At 38.8% G+C, this 15,272-nt stretch overlaps 1 protein-coding gene and 1 pseudogene across 1 annotated transcript in view; both read left to right on the top strand.

Moving 5' to 3' along the window:
• Positions 1-15,272, top strand: part of STK39 (serine/threonine kinase 39) — a 300,737-nt gene that overhangs the window by 13,068 nt on the left and 272,397 nt on the right. The gene's annotated exons all lie outside the window — the stretch shown is intronic.
• Positions 353-3,322, top strand: LOC129031157 (PHD finger-like domain-containing protein 5A; annotated as a pseudogene).

Raw genomic sequence — 15,272 nt, 5'->3', positions numbered from 1 at the left:
AAAGTACGTGAAATAGACATACTCCATGACTGATCATTAGTTGGAGGGAGGTGGTCCCTTATGTGGGGCTGATATTTTATAACAATCAGAGCAGCAGCAATGTTCCCAGAAGAAAGGGGCTAGCACCACACTGTCCAGCTTGGTAGCCACTAACCATATGTGGCTATTTACATTTAAATTAATTAAGTAAAGTTAAAGAAATAGGATACAATCCTTCGGTTACGCTAGCCACATTTCAAGTGCTCAGTAATGAACTGTGGCTACGACTGCCTTACAGGATAGTGCAGATACAGATTATTTCCCTCATCACAGAAAGTTATATGGGGTGGTGCTGGATGGTAATTTCTCGGAAATGTTCAAAGACTGGCTAAATACTATTATAATGGCTGTAAGTAGTATGAGGCCACCTTTTAATAACATGCAAAGGTATTGCCACTGACTTAGTACAAAAAGGAGACAGGCATCACCTGATTTTTAAAAAATGTTTTGTTTTCACTCTGTGCCTATTTGCAAGCTAGTCAATTCATCTCTTCAGAAGAGTATTCTTGTGTGTGGTGAAACAGATATCCCTGTCGACTTAGGAAGATAGTTTTGAAGTATAAGTTTTTATCTTACTGACTTACCTCATTTTGGAAATGTTCTTGTGATGACTAAACACAGATTCTGTCCAAATGAAACTCAATATTTTCAGAAATATCAAAATGTGTCATTTCTTAAAAAAGATCATTTTAGAGTCTTTGGGTTGGATATCGTAGTCAGAATCACTTCAGTTTGCCGCCTTTTATGTTATGAAGAAGGGACTGATTATAAGGTTTAAAAAATGAAATTACAAAGAAGTTCTGAAATTAACCCTAATTAGGAAAAATAATACCAAAATTAATTTCAGTCACTTAAACGGTGAATTTGAGTCATAGTCCCTTCTTTTCCTTTGAGTTAGAAACATTTTGGTATTTGAATGAGTCAAAGATTAATAGTTTATCCTAAGTTATAGATCACAAAGCAAGTAAAACATCATTTAAGCCAGTACCTTAGTAGAAATTCTAACTCAGCAAGCACTATTTGGGTAGGATACCTGCTCTTTTGGGAGAAGGAATTAATGACTGAGGGGCGGGAAAAAAATCTGTAGGGAGATTAAGTGAGTTTAATTTTGGGCAACTCAGGAACAGTGTGTACTTTCTCACATTTAGTGTCCCTTGAGTGACCGGAGCTGTAACAGAGAATGTTTTACTATGTAATCCCTTTAAAATTTTTCCTTGTATATGCCCTTTCAAGTTTCTGAAGTCTTAAACCCAGTGCCTGACCTTAAACACGAGTTGTTGTGGAAACATTTTTAATGTGGCACCTTTCCTGAGGAGTCGGGTGGCTGAAATAGGACTAGGGAAACGTGTTTCTGTGTAGTTTCAAAATGTGATCATTGGGATGAACGTAAGAATAGTAATATTTTTGGCATAAGTCAGGATCGGGGCTAGAGTGTTTAGTAAAGTAAATACCCATCAGTTGTTTAAAAAGTGACGATCTCTGATCTCTAGGGCCAAGAGATGATGAGCTTCTCAGTTCATCTATAGCCATTTTTCTGTTGGTCTTCATAAATGCTGCAAGACTTTCTGAAGGCTACAATTTCATGTCCTGTTCTTTTTTCTTTTTTTTTTTTGAGACAGAGTCTTATTCTGTCTCCCGGGCTGGAGTGCAGTGGCGCGATCTCGGCTCACTGCAACCTCTGCCTCCTGGGTTCAAGTGATTCTCCTGCCTCAGCCTCTCGAGTAGCTGGGATTACAGGCACCTCCCACTACGTCCAGCTAATTTTTTGTATTTTTAATAGAGACGAGGTTTCACCATGTTGGCCAGGCTGGTCTGAAACTCCTGACCTCGTGATTTGCCCGCCTCGGCTTCCCAAAGTGCTGGGATTACAGGAGTGAGCCACAGCGCCTGGCCTTCATGTCCTGTTCTTTAAAGCCCATTGGAAATAGATAATATAGGCAACTTTGTAACTTTTGCTTAAACAGTCTTTATGGAAAAGGAGGATAATTGAAGTTCCAGTGACTAGGACAGGTAAAAGTTACAGTTGGATGCTCGTTTTGTTCGTCTATCATATTAAAAAATGAAATTATTTTTAGCCATATGTAGTTGCTTAAAATTAAATATTTCCTTGTCTTTTGGAGATACCTGGAAGAAAGGGAGTGACAAAAATAGGAAAGATGATCTTTATGAGGTATGACTGACCTTAAATTAATCATATCAGAATTTTTATATACAGAAAGTGTTCTTTCCTTCAGGGGGATGTGTGGGAGGGTGTCCATTTTTACCTTATAGCTACATTTTATTTTAAATGAAAACTTAGATCTTTTGCCGCAAGCAGGCTGATGTTGCCATCAGAAGACTACGTGAAAAACGTGACGGCAAGTGTGTGATTTGTGACTCCTGTGTGCGTCCCTGCACTCTGGTAATGTGATAAGTGTAACTGTGGATCTTACCAGGGTCACTGTGTGGTCTGTGGAGGTCCTGGAGTCTCTGATGCCTATTATTGTAAGGAGTGCACCATCCAGGAGAAGGATAGAGATGGCTGCCCAAAGATTGTCAATTTGAGGAGCTCTAAGACAGATCTCTTCTATGAACGCAAAAAATACGGCTACAAGAAGAGGTGATTGGTGGATGGCCCCTTCCTCCCCCGACATCGAGCTGCTGCAGCTGCCAGAAAAGATGCCTACTACTACCAGCAGAGAGGGAGCGGAGCCCAGAGCATCACCAGGAGTGCCTGCTAGTATACTGGCACTTTGCCACCCCTCCTCTCCCTTCACCCAGACACATGGTAGGGATTCTTCACAGAGCACTCTGGCACACTGTATCAGAGAAAAATTGATAGATTAGTTAGTGGTTTTTCTTGAATTTGAGAAGCAAAGATCTGTTCTCCATATTGATATGTTCTCCCTCAACCAAGATCTTCTAAAAAGAAATAATATTTTAGTCTTCTGTTTGAGGAGTTGACTGTGAAGCTACACCCAGTGAAAAACATGTTCTTGCAGCAGCTCTGGTGGCAGCTGTCCTTGAGGAACCTTCAGTGTGTGGTGGGAAGCTATCAGAATAAGAAATGTAGCCATTTAACACTTAACCATTTAACATCTTTTAACACTTGTGCTGGTGTCATGTTATTTTCCTTCTGAGAAATTGGAAATCTTTTCTGTTACTATGTTAATAAAGGTGGTGGTTATTTTCTGGTAAAAAGCAACAGCAACAAAAAACTTAGCTATTTCTATCAGTCCTCCTATGAAGAAATGAGACTAATTTTCTAAGGTGACATTAATTTGCTTTTAAAATACTTCCAAAAATGTTTTAAGCAGTGGTATTTGTATTGGAATAAGTATGTAACCTTACAAAATGACTCTTTAGCATGACAGTGCTGTTGTTTACCGTCAGTTTTGTTTACTATTATTTGTAGTAAATTCTGGATCACTATTTCATAGAAGTGATAAGACCAGGACTTGGTTGGAGATTACAGTGAGCTGTTGGCATAGAGGTAGGGATTGCAAAAGTAAAAGCTGATGGTGGCTGAGAGGAGTCTGGTAGGGTGGTGGGTGGGATTCTATAGTCAGGTCTGTGAAGCCAGGGAGAGAATGGATGGGCTCATTCCGAGGCGAAGACTGCTACACAGCAGCAAGAGACCTCAAACCTGAGCAGGCCTGAGAAAGGGGGAGAATAAGAACTTGGGGGCATTTCCAAGTTTACAATTTGCAGGACTTGACAAGGGGTCAAGGCAAGGGAATTGGTAGGGAGAGTGTAATTTTTCCAAGGATGATTCAGCAGCAGCCTCTTGTTGAGGTAGGTGCCTCTTTTGGAGTTTTGCCAGCAAGGGTGCCTCTGACAGACTGAAAGGCTCGGTTCTCTCATCATGGATTCTGACAGTACCTGTATCAGCTATCTATAGCTGTGTAACAAAGCACCCCAAAACTTAGTGGCTTAAAGTAAGGACCATTGTACTTGCTTATAATACAAATTAGCGATTTGGGTTTGGCTGGGCTGGGCATTTCTTCAGTTTGGGGTCAGACCCATGGTCAGCTTGGCTGGGGCTCTCTTTTAAGATGATCTCACTCGCGTGTTGGGTGGTTGGTGGTGGCTGTTGGCTGGCCCTCACTTTCCACTGATTTCGCATCCTGAAAGAAACTTGCCTGTACTTTGTTTCTTGGCGGCAGCAGTGTTCTAAGATAGTGGGAGTGGAAGCTGCAAGGACTTTTGAGGCCTAGTCTTGGAAAGTCACACAATGCCACTCTGCCACATTCTGTGGGTTAAAGCATATCACAAGGCCAGCTCAAATTCAGAGGGAAAGGAAATAGATTTTTCTACTTTTTGGGAGGAGTGGTAAAATCCAATGGCAGAGGGATATATATACAAGGATGGAAGGAATTCTTATTGCCATTTTGCAAATTCCTTGCCACAGCAGCTCAATTTAGCACAAGGAAGATGAATATACAATGTTTGTCATTCATCTAACTTGTTTTTCACATGTGTTAGGGGAAACTATTACCCAACTACCCTTGTGTACACTCTCGTTGTTATAGTGCCATTGATTATAGGTTTCATAGACTAATTTGCTGTATGAACTAAGCATCAGACTGATTTTTGCTATAGAAGTGGCTTCAGGAGTGTATCGCTTGCTAAACAATCTAAAGATGTTGATTCCAATGTGATATTTGAAGGGTGAGGGAGGGTGTGTGTGTGAATGCTGATCCTTTTTTAGCCTTGAGGTGTTTTATTCCAGACTGACTTTCTTAAAACTCAACACCACATTAAAAATATAGATTGTTTGCCTGCATATGTATTTGTTTCTCCTGCCACCTACAAGTCATGAGCTAGATTTGTCACAGCCCGAAAAATAACTCGTTGTCTGTGCATCACTCAATTTAAAGGTAGATTTTTGCTTAATTAAGAAAGTTTCTTTACTTTGAAGTCAATCCAGCAATATTTTATTCCCTGTTTCACAGTTTTTCAAAAAGAATTGCTAGCCTATTAGGATAGAAATATTAGAAGCTTTGTAATAGTTACTGACAGAATTACAGAGTTTGCCCTTCTTTATTTTTTTTTAGTTCTTGTTTTAGTTTTTTTTTTTTTTTTTTTTTTAAGTTTAGAAATGATAGAAGGAAGGGAGATGTACTGTTACATCTTTTACTTTTTTTTTTTTTTTTTTTTGAGTCAGAGTCTTGCTCTGTCACCCAGGCTGGAATGCAATGGTGCGATGTCAGCTTATTGCAACCTCTGCCTCCTGGGTTCAAGCAGTTCTGCCTCAGCCTCCGGAGTAGCTGGGATTACAAGGCACCTGCCACTACACCTGGCTAATTTTTGTATTTTTAGTAGAGACGTGTTTCACCATATTGGCCAGGCTGGTATCTTGGCCAGGCTGGTCTCAAACTCCTGACCTTGTGATCCACCCGCCTTGAACTCCCAAAGTGTTGATATTACAGGCGTGAGCCACCGCGCCTGGCCTATTTTACCTTTTATTAAGTTGTAAAGTCTTTCTGGTAAAAGCCCTTATCATAAAATATTATATGCTTTTAGATGTGGGAAGAGGGCTAAGTGTTATCTTTATAAAGTTAGAGATTTAAAGGCTAAGTGACCTGTTTATTACATTGGAAGACAGGTCTGGATGTGGGATTAGAATTGTGGATTGCCCTTCCCGTGGCTGGCCAGGGTTCCTTTCTCATGTAAGGAAGAAGCACTGAGAAAAAGATGTTATCTGCGTCTCTGAGGTTATTAAAAATTCCAAGCTTATTTTATTTATTTATTTATTTATTTGAGATGGAGTTTCACTCTTGTCCAGGCTGGAGTGCAGTGGCGCAATCTCCACTCACTGCAACCTCTGCCTCCCAAGTAGCTGAGATTACAGGCATGTGCCACCACGCTAGGCTAATTTTGTATTTTTAATAGAGATGGGGTTTCACCATGTTGGTCAGGCTGGTCTCAAACCCCTGACCTCAGGTGATCTACCTGCCTCAGCCTCCCAAAGTGCTGGGATTACAGGTGTGAGCCGCCGAGCCTGGCCCTATTTTAAACTTCTCAAATATTATGCAAACAATAATATAAGGTCATTGTAGAAAATTTATATAACACTGATGAGTGAAAAGGAGGAAAAGTAACCTCATCACCCAAGGCTAGACACTGTTTGAATTTTGATGTAGGAGTATATATTTACATGTCATAGGACTTTAAAAAAAAAGTGTAAATTTATATTTTTAGAAATGTCTACCTTTTTTGTATTCCCAGTACTTTCACATTTAATTTGTTACAGCAAGTAAAATAAACTAGTCTTAGATTAATACTTGCTTGGCAAAAGTGATTTTTTTTCTTGAGATTTTGGCATACACTGATAGACAAGCATGCCTTATGATTACTGCAAAGTGTGTAAGTGTATTTTTTCTCATACTTAAATGTTTTCAGAATCACGGAATACATCTAATACAATCTACTCTTAATGTCTGTGTTACGATTTAGATTTCTTAGGAGTATCTATTATACTTTGCCTTTTGTCTTCCAGATACTATTGGATCACCTTGTTCTGATATTTGGCACTTCGTCGATTGGTAGAAAAATCGTTTTGGCCAGGTGCGGTGGCTCACGCCTGTAATCCCGGCACTTTGGGAGGCTGAGGAGGGCGGATCATTAGGTCAGGAGATTGAGACCATCCTGGCTAACACGGTGAAACCCTGTCTCTACTAAAAATACAAAAAATTAGCCGGGCGTGGTGGTGGGTGCCTGTAGTCCCAGCTACTTGGGAGGCTGAGGCAGGAGAATGGCGTGAACCTGGGAGGCAGAGCTTGCAGTGAGCTGAGATTGTGCCACTGCACTGCGAGACTCCGTCTCAAAAAAAAAAAAAATAAATAAATAAAAAAGAAAAATTGTTTTACAAAAAGTTCTGGCACAGAGAGAAGTTAAGAGTCAGTAACTTTCTTACTGTTTGTGGATGTGTTTGGACAGAGTAGTGACTTTTGGATTTCATAGTGACTTCGTATCAAACCTAGAGCTGGCAGCGTGAGGATTTTCTAGATGAGTTAAATATGTGGTATCTTTTTGTAGGACTAGCTATGTGATTTCATGCGGATGTGGGAGAAATGAATAGGAATTTAATTTGATGATATGAATGTTGAATTTTGTGGTCTTCTAAATTTTAAGGATTTTATAGTATTTAGAACAAAAGGACAAAATAGCTTTTGGCATGACTAGGCTTTATTTAAAAAGTTTTTTAAGTTACAGATGTATAATATTTGTGAATCAAGTAGATGAAAATAACTCCCAACTTTCATTGCCCAGAGATGGGCTATATGGCCAGTTTGGTGTGTATCCTTGCAGATGTTTTTCTGTGTATACATCTACATAAAGATTTTTCCAAAATGTAATAATTTTACATGTCATGTGGAAACTATACATATTGTTCTGCAATCTGTAAATTTTACTTCTTCAAAGTAGTACATATATTACTTGGGTATTTTACTCCTGTATATTTTCTGTAAATATTTTTAGTAAAGTATACACATTATAAATATTCACAGCTGTCATTCCAGGCCATTTCTCAGAGATCCACCTCCTTTAAAAATGCCTATTCTGGATCTATTTCTATTCTATGAGTGCAGCTTAATTTACTTAACTAATTCCTTTATTGATGAACTTATTGATTGTTTCCAAGTTTTTATTATTTCTGTGGGATAGATATCCAGAATTTCCGATGGCCAGGGCCAGTGGTATTGCATTTATACTTTTGATAGATACTGTGAAAATTTCTTCCAGTTGTACTAATTAAATGCTAGCTTACTTGCTCCCATTACTGACCTTAAAGGTAAGAGGGAGTTATAAGTGAGAAGGCATCTTGCCTTATTCCCGATTTGACCCAGACCTAAAATATCTAAGGTCGGGAGAAAATGGTGGGTGGGGTGAGGTGGGGTGGGATGGTTGGGTAATTGTGGATTGGAAAAGAAAAAATTATTGCCTCAGTTTAGGGAATGAAAGTTGCATCACTTATGGTCTAAAAAATGAAGTGTGATGAAGTTTATTCGTATGAGCAAATTTATGGAAAGATTTTTTTGATTTGGTGACAAGTCTGGATTATAGAATATAACAGAATTGGTTAATCTGCCCTTTAGGTTGTAAGGAACAGGGACTCACTAAAATTACCCAAATAATGGGGCATTCTTTATAAAGATAGATGTGGGAATAGGGTGACAGGAATCTCATCCATAATCCTGGGTTTTCTAGCATCCCTGGAAAAGTTGAGGGTCTCGGTCTTGGGAATTGCAGTGAAATGTCTACGTTATGGACTGGGAAGTGGATAAGACCTCAACAGCAGGAAATTTTGGATCCTCACTATTCTGGATCCTCTAACCTTAGTGTAACCGGCCAGTCAGCGTGTGTTTGCTTTGCTCATGCCCACCTGCTTCTCTGGCTGTTTTTACCTGGCTTTCTTATCTACTATCTGTGCATGTCTTCTCTGTCATGTCATTTCTACTTAGTCAGAATTTTGGCTCATTCATAGCTCCTTATGGCCCATCCAGCTTCTCTCTCCTTTCCCTGTTAGCCACAACTATGGCTGCTAATTGCTGGATTCTGCCTTTATTTCCCAATCTTAATCCCAAAGATTGAGAATCTAGTTTTTAGCGAGTCCCTTCATAGAACACCTGACTGCCCTAAACTCAGACACCCTCCTTGGAGAAGGGTGTAGCATCGGAAGTTCCTGCCTGGGAAGGAATCACAAGTGTGGCAGGCACCACTAGTGAGTGTTTTATGTAATACTGCTCTTAGGTAAGTAACTGGTCACGAGACAGAGACGACATGTCACCCCAATCAGCAAAATGTAATCCTGATCTAATGTACTTTCTTTGTTAAAATATATACTTACAATGTGTTTAAAGAGCAGCTTATTGTTTTGAGTCAATAAATAACTTTCTTCCCTAGGAAGAACCTCTCTTTTCCCCTATGGATTGTAAATCGGGAAATCTTATGCCCAGTTTCAGTTGTAAATTGTCTTAAATTCTGAAATAATGATATCCAAATCCTGAGATATGCTCTGGTCTTGCCTTTTCTGCTGGATTTAAAGTACTATGAAGTAGCTCATTCTGTTTATGTAATGGTGATAAAATTCTGAAAAATATACCTGGAACCTGATACTCTTTGAGGAACTAACTTTCCTATGTCAGTAGTTTTATCAGCAGTATCTTCTCCATGAATATTGGGAAGAGAATCTGATCCTCCCAAATTTTATGATGTATTTGGTGGTCCAGTGTTTCAGAGATGCAAATTTGTTAATATCCTTTGGAAGATTTCTCAAGGTTGCTTTGTTTTCGTCTTGAGGGTCACTATTAAGTATCCCTTTTTTCCCCTGTTCTCTTCCTCCTGAACCCCATTCTGCTTCACTTTCAAAACGATGGCTAGAGGGTTGAATGTGTCAGTGATCATGAACTGCTGAGTCCTAAACTTTTGTGTCTGTGTCCCTCAGAACCTCAAAGGGCAGTTTCCCTGTGACTTTTTAAAATGAGAACTACGTTCATAAAGTGCTGTCTTAGTTTCAGATCACTTGAAATGTAATCTGATTTGAGAGGCAGTGTTTAAGCTCCTGTTTACCAAAAGGCTGTTTTGATTATCATTTTGCAGGAATTGTTGCTGGGTAAAAGACAAATGAACAACGTACTCAGAAGAGATGACCAAATGGTCTGATTTCATGTTGGAAAGTTTCTACTGGTGGTCTTGAATCTGTGTTTTAATCTCCTTAAAAATGCCTTTTTAGCACATAAGCAAAATTAAACATTATTATTTTATTAAAAACTATGCAGTACTTCTTATTAGTTAGGAGAAAAATCTCTTAAATCCTTTTCGGTAAGGACATGTGTAATTTAAGGCTTTCATTTTGACAGCCTGGTTTCAGCTGACAGGTATGTTAATCTCTATTTGATTGCTTTGGTGAGGAGTTGAAAATCACCTAATGCCTGGCTTAGCGTGCATTTGTAAATGCGCTTTCTTTTGGTTTTCATTTCATGCAATAATGAAATGAATTTTCCTACTGTTATTTTATTATAGGTTGATGGTTTATCTGATTACCAGATTTAAATAAACACTTGAACCATATTCCCTTTGACTATGTCCCCTTGTTTATCCTTTTTTTTTTTTTGAATGCTGATGGGTCTTTATAAGCATTATTATCAGTACATATGTATGTATAGAACCTCTTCATCAGTTATCTTGTAGCATAACAGTGCTCTAAGAAAGCGATTTTTTTTTTTTTTTTTAGTTTAAGAATTTCCTATTCTTTTCTATTTTGGTTTAATTTTCATTACACTCTTTTCTTTCTCCCCTTCTAAGTGCCAAAGTTTATGTGAATATGATTATATATAGAACATATGACTATATATAATCTTTTTTTCTTTATGTTTACAGAGGCAAAAGATATATTTGTGTGTTTATGTGTATAAAGTAATACATGACAAAAGGAAAATTATATGTAATAGAAGTAATTTGACTCTGGGGAAAATTTTACTTTATGTTTTGAGGTAGAGTAAGCTTTAGAAAAAATATTCAAAGTCAAAATTCTGGGAGGGGTTTTTTCCTCCATACCACGAGGACTTTTAAAAGCAATTCAAGTCGACCAGATAATTCTGATACAAACACTTATGGAGCACCTGCTGTGTGCCAAGGACTGGACCAATTACTCAGCATACTTGATGCCTGATCCTTTCCTCATTCCTGCGAGGGTTGGTGTGATTATCTCAGTTTTACAAATCAGGAGGCAGAGACTTGGATGATCACAGTCTGTTGAAGGTCACACAGCTGGATCTGAACCTAGTCTTGGCTGTTTGCAAAGCCCTCACCCTTGCTATGGTCCTCTTTGCCTCCTCTATTTTTGCTGTCTGACCTAGCTTTACGATTCTCAAACTTCAGGACAAGAAGTGAATTTCTTTTTCTTTTTCTTTTCTTTTTTTTTTTTTTTGAGACAGAGTCTCACTCTGTCACCCAGGCTGGAGTGTAGTGGCACAATCTCGGCTCACCGCAACTTCCGCCTCCCGGTTCAAGCAATTCTCCTGCCTCGCCCTCCCGATTAGCTGGGATTACAGGCACGCGCCACCACACCCGGATAATTTTTTAGTATTTTTAGTAAAGACAGGGTTTCACCATGTTGGCCAGGCTGGTCTTGAACTCCTGACCTCAAGTGATCCGCCTGCCTCGGCCTCCCAAAGTGCTGAGATTACAGGCATGAGCCACTGCGCCTGGCCAAGAAGTGAATTTCTAGAAGAAACGTCCCTATTTTTAAAGTAGCATCACTTGGCAATTGGAGGAAACTCCAGGCAGACCCTGGTTCAGAGCCCAGTGGCATCATTTGCTAGCTTTGTGACTGAGAGCCAGTTACTTGGCCTCAGTGTGTTTTGTGGTGTTTCAGCACCAAGTCTGGACCATCATATTGGCCTTGCAGAGTTGTTTTAAGGATTAAAGATCATGAATGTGCAATACATAGTAAATGACAATGATGATTATGATAATAGCGGTTAGCACTGAGGAGTTGTTATTACTTGTCAGCTCCTGGGCTAAATGCATTTCATAGTTAGCTCATTTAGTCCATACAACAACCCAATGGACAGGTATTATTGTCTCTGTTTTACGTGGAAAGTACTCAGTGTGTGAAGTCTCTTGTTATTTATATTTTCCATATCAGTGTACCCTTCCATTGGTATGGCTAATTGAGAATTCACAGACTAGAGAATTCACCGTCATTCAATAAACATTAATTAAGCACCTCCTATAGGGTAATTAAGATAAATAAAAGTTCTCTTTTCAAACCTTATATTTTAGTGATTACTTTTTACCTATTTATCCTCTAACTGGTTTTATTTGTGGCATTAAAAAAGGATTAATCTTATGGTAGCTTAAGCACTTAAACATTTCACATACAGGGAAATCATGAACGGAAATGCTTACATTCCAAACTACTTTTTATGTGTCTTCAAAATAATTAATGCTACTACATTGGTAAAAAGGCTCAGAAGATATGAGGAGATGAGGAATCTTCTAAAAATACCCTCTACTACTCCTCTCATTCTTTCTTCCATCACACAAAGTACCTAAAAATGCAATTGATAAAATAAGTTGCATAAAGCAGCAATCCTCATGGCCTGTCATCTCTCCAGAGCAATGATGGGGACATTGGGAGGTTTAGAAAAGTTATTAGCATTAATGCTAAAGTGCTGACAGCTGAAAAGAGCACAGAGGAATTCTGGCAGTGGACTCACAGTTCATTATAGCAGGGAGAGAGATTCCCACACCAAGTGAAAACACTGTAGGGTTTCGCTCATGTGCTTCCCACCATTGAAACCAGACTGGAATATTCAGCCAAAACAGCAGACTGTTAGACATTTAAAAGAAGGAAAAAAGATGCAAATACACTACTCTAAACATGCCTGTCATCTCTTGGCTGGTAGTGCAAGGCGTTATGTGGGTTAGGAAAGTTCTTCCTTCCATGTTAGAGAAAGTGAAACCATACTTATTAAATCATGAAACAGGGTGGGAAGAGTGGAGAGTCTATTCTTTAGAAAGACCTGAGCAACTGTGAGCTGGCTGAAGGTCAGAATTTAAGTCTCCCTGCTTTTTCTTGACTAGATGATGGGTTAATTATCCTCCATCTCTTTATTCGGTCTTTGTTGCGCTCCGGTGAGTGCCAGCGTTGCTACATCTTGGTGATCCAAAGAAGAAGCGCCCTTTGTGGTCTGACCTTGAGGAACTTGGAAAGTCTGCAGGAGAGAAACAAACAGGGAAATGATTATACCCTGTGAGGTAATTCTCGGGTGGAGGTGTGTAACTAATCGTTCCATCTCCAAAGTCCTGTCTTTCATCAATAGCATGTTACATAGTTGTACTGTTGATCCTAAAGGAAGGGATTTCAATTCCAACTTGGAAATTCCAGGCATCCACTCTGTCTTGCAGACTAGTTGTCTTGTTCCAAGATAGACTAGTAGTGAGAGACAGGACTAATGTTTTCATACAACTTTGCAATTTTGTTCATAAAAAGTTTTTGAAGTTTAGTGCTGCCTATGCAAACATAGGTTAAATGCTAACCCTAACTGAATATACATGTAAGTGTGTGTGTATTTGTTTTTTGATATGCATGTATTAACATCATGTTCTAGCTTGTATGTAAACTCTGAACTCTGAGACAATCAATGTTTAAACTTTCAACAAGGAAAAGAAATAAGGAAAAGAAACAATGGTTTTTTTGTTGTACCCAGTAACTAAATTTACCATTGTTCTAAGAACTCAACAAATGACCACAGGATGTGAATTTAATCGAGTTGTGCCTTTGAACAAAGGTATCCTGGTTATAGTGGAATTTTTTACTTCCTATCATCCTGCTCATGTGTTCACTTGCCTGCCTCTTCTGAAATCACCAGCAGTTCAGTATTATTTAACCAGGTAAATGAATTATTGCAATGCAAAAGAAACTGACCCAGGAAACAAAAGGAATCACCATTATTTCTGACTCTATCTTCTAGAACAGCATTCGAAGCCAAAGATTTCTACCTTTTACTGGAAAAATACTAAATGAAGTGACTGACTTTAAAAAAAATGACCCCTGCAATGCAGCCTAGATTTAATTGAAGGTGGTATTTAACTGAAAGTGAGGGCAGTGTGTATAATCTTAATCTCCTCAGTTGGACACATGTTCAATTATATTATCTTTGACAAAAAGTTTTTATTTCATCCAGAAGAAACTAAGCAAGCATTTAATGGAGAACTGTTAGGAACCAAAATTTCCCTAGAAATATTGCCTTTGCTTTTATGGAATATTTTTCTTGATGGAATTGAAATGACTTACCTTTGATTTTGACATCTCTTTTGGCGTTGACTATACATGTCATCTCTTTGGGAGAGGAGAGCTGTATCCATGTTGTTAGTCATCTCTTCCACCTATCAGTGCTGTATTAATCACTGCTCTGCCAAGTACTTTTTACATGCACATCTCATTTAATATTGATATCAAGCCAAGGAAGAAAATGAAGCTGAAGATTTGAAATATTTGCTAGGGTCAAATTGAGTTTCTCGCTCTCCAGAGTCTGTAAATCCCATCTTAACCATTATGCTGTGCTGCTTAGAGTGGTTTTCTCTTTGCCCCAGGAGAACTCTCACTAGATAAACCAACAGCATTTTCAGTACATGTGTGTTGCTTCTCAGCAGAGAAGTTCTCAGCTTTGTTGGGCATTTGTTGCTGTTGCTAATTGAGTTGTTTAGTTTCCTTTCATTATTGGCACACGCTTGTGATCCCAGCACTTTGGAGGCTGAGGCAGGAGGATCGCTTGAGGTCAGCAGTTTAAGACCAGCCTAGGCAACATAGTGAGACTTTATCTCTATTTATAAATGTATATATTATTCACATTAAAATTTGTTAACAAAGAACAACTTTGATTATCATCATTATTCAAATACTCAAGCAAAGGAAGGCTCTTCATCTCTTTCCTTGAACAGTACCTCATAGCATGCCATTATGTTTCAAGGTGCATTCTACAGTAAGATGAGCAAATAATGCTTGGATGATAAAGTTTAAAGTAAACTTGTAAATCAAAATTTGCAAAAAAAAAAAAAAAAACTAGATGAAAGCAAGAAAAGTAGGTTAAAGGAACTTGATGTCTCCTTTTGAATATCAAGGTAACTTGTCAGGGCCTGGAAGGCGTCTATCAAGTTGTGAACACTGTCTCATCTTTTTAAATGGTGATTCTAATAAATGGCTTTTTTAGTTTCTAAATCTGGACCATTAGACAACACTGAGATTGATAGGAGAGCAATTGTGAGACCAGAGTTTTGTTGCATTGAAAGGAGTGCTTGCTTGCCCCAGACCACTTGGAGAGAAGGTCAGGAATGGGTTAGATATGTTTTCTTTTTCTTTAGCTAAGGGCATCTGTCTGACTGGCATTGGGTTTGGACAATAGAGGGATAGAGGAGACCTACACACAACTCTCTCTGATTTAGTAGGAGGGAAGGAAGTAAAAGAAGTCACAGAAAAGCCTCCCTCTCCCTGAGGAAGTGGACAGAGATAGAGACCTCTTCCGTCCAGGGTAGGAAGTCCCAATAGTGCCTGACTTATTTGTATACTGCTCGGCTTTTGAGCAATAAATTGAGAGTTAAGTGTATGTGGAAAGTATCTGAACACACCGAAAATATCTGAAGTTTTTTTTTTTGAAACAGAGTCTCACTCTGTCACCCAGCCTGGAGTGCAGTGGCACAATCTTGGCTCACTGCAACCTCCACCTCCTGAGTTCAAGTGA

Source organism: Pongo pygmaeus, chromosome 11 (genome assembly GCF_028885625.2).
Source record: "Pongo pygmaeus isolate AG05252 chromosome 11, NHGRI_mPonPyg2-v2.0_pri, whole genome shotgun sequence".
Taxonomy (NCBI): domain Eukaryota; kingdom Metazoa; phylum Chordata; class Mammalia; order Primates; family Hominidae; genus Pongo; species Pongo pygmaeus.
Note: the sequence above shows the minus strand (reverse complement) of the source record. Positions and strands in the feature narration are given on the sequence as shown.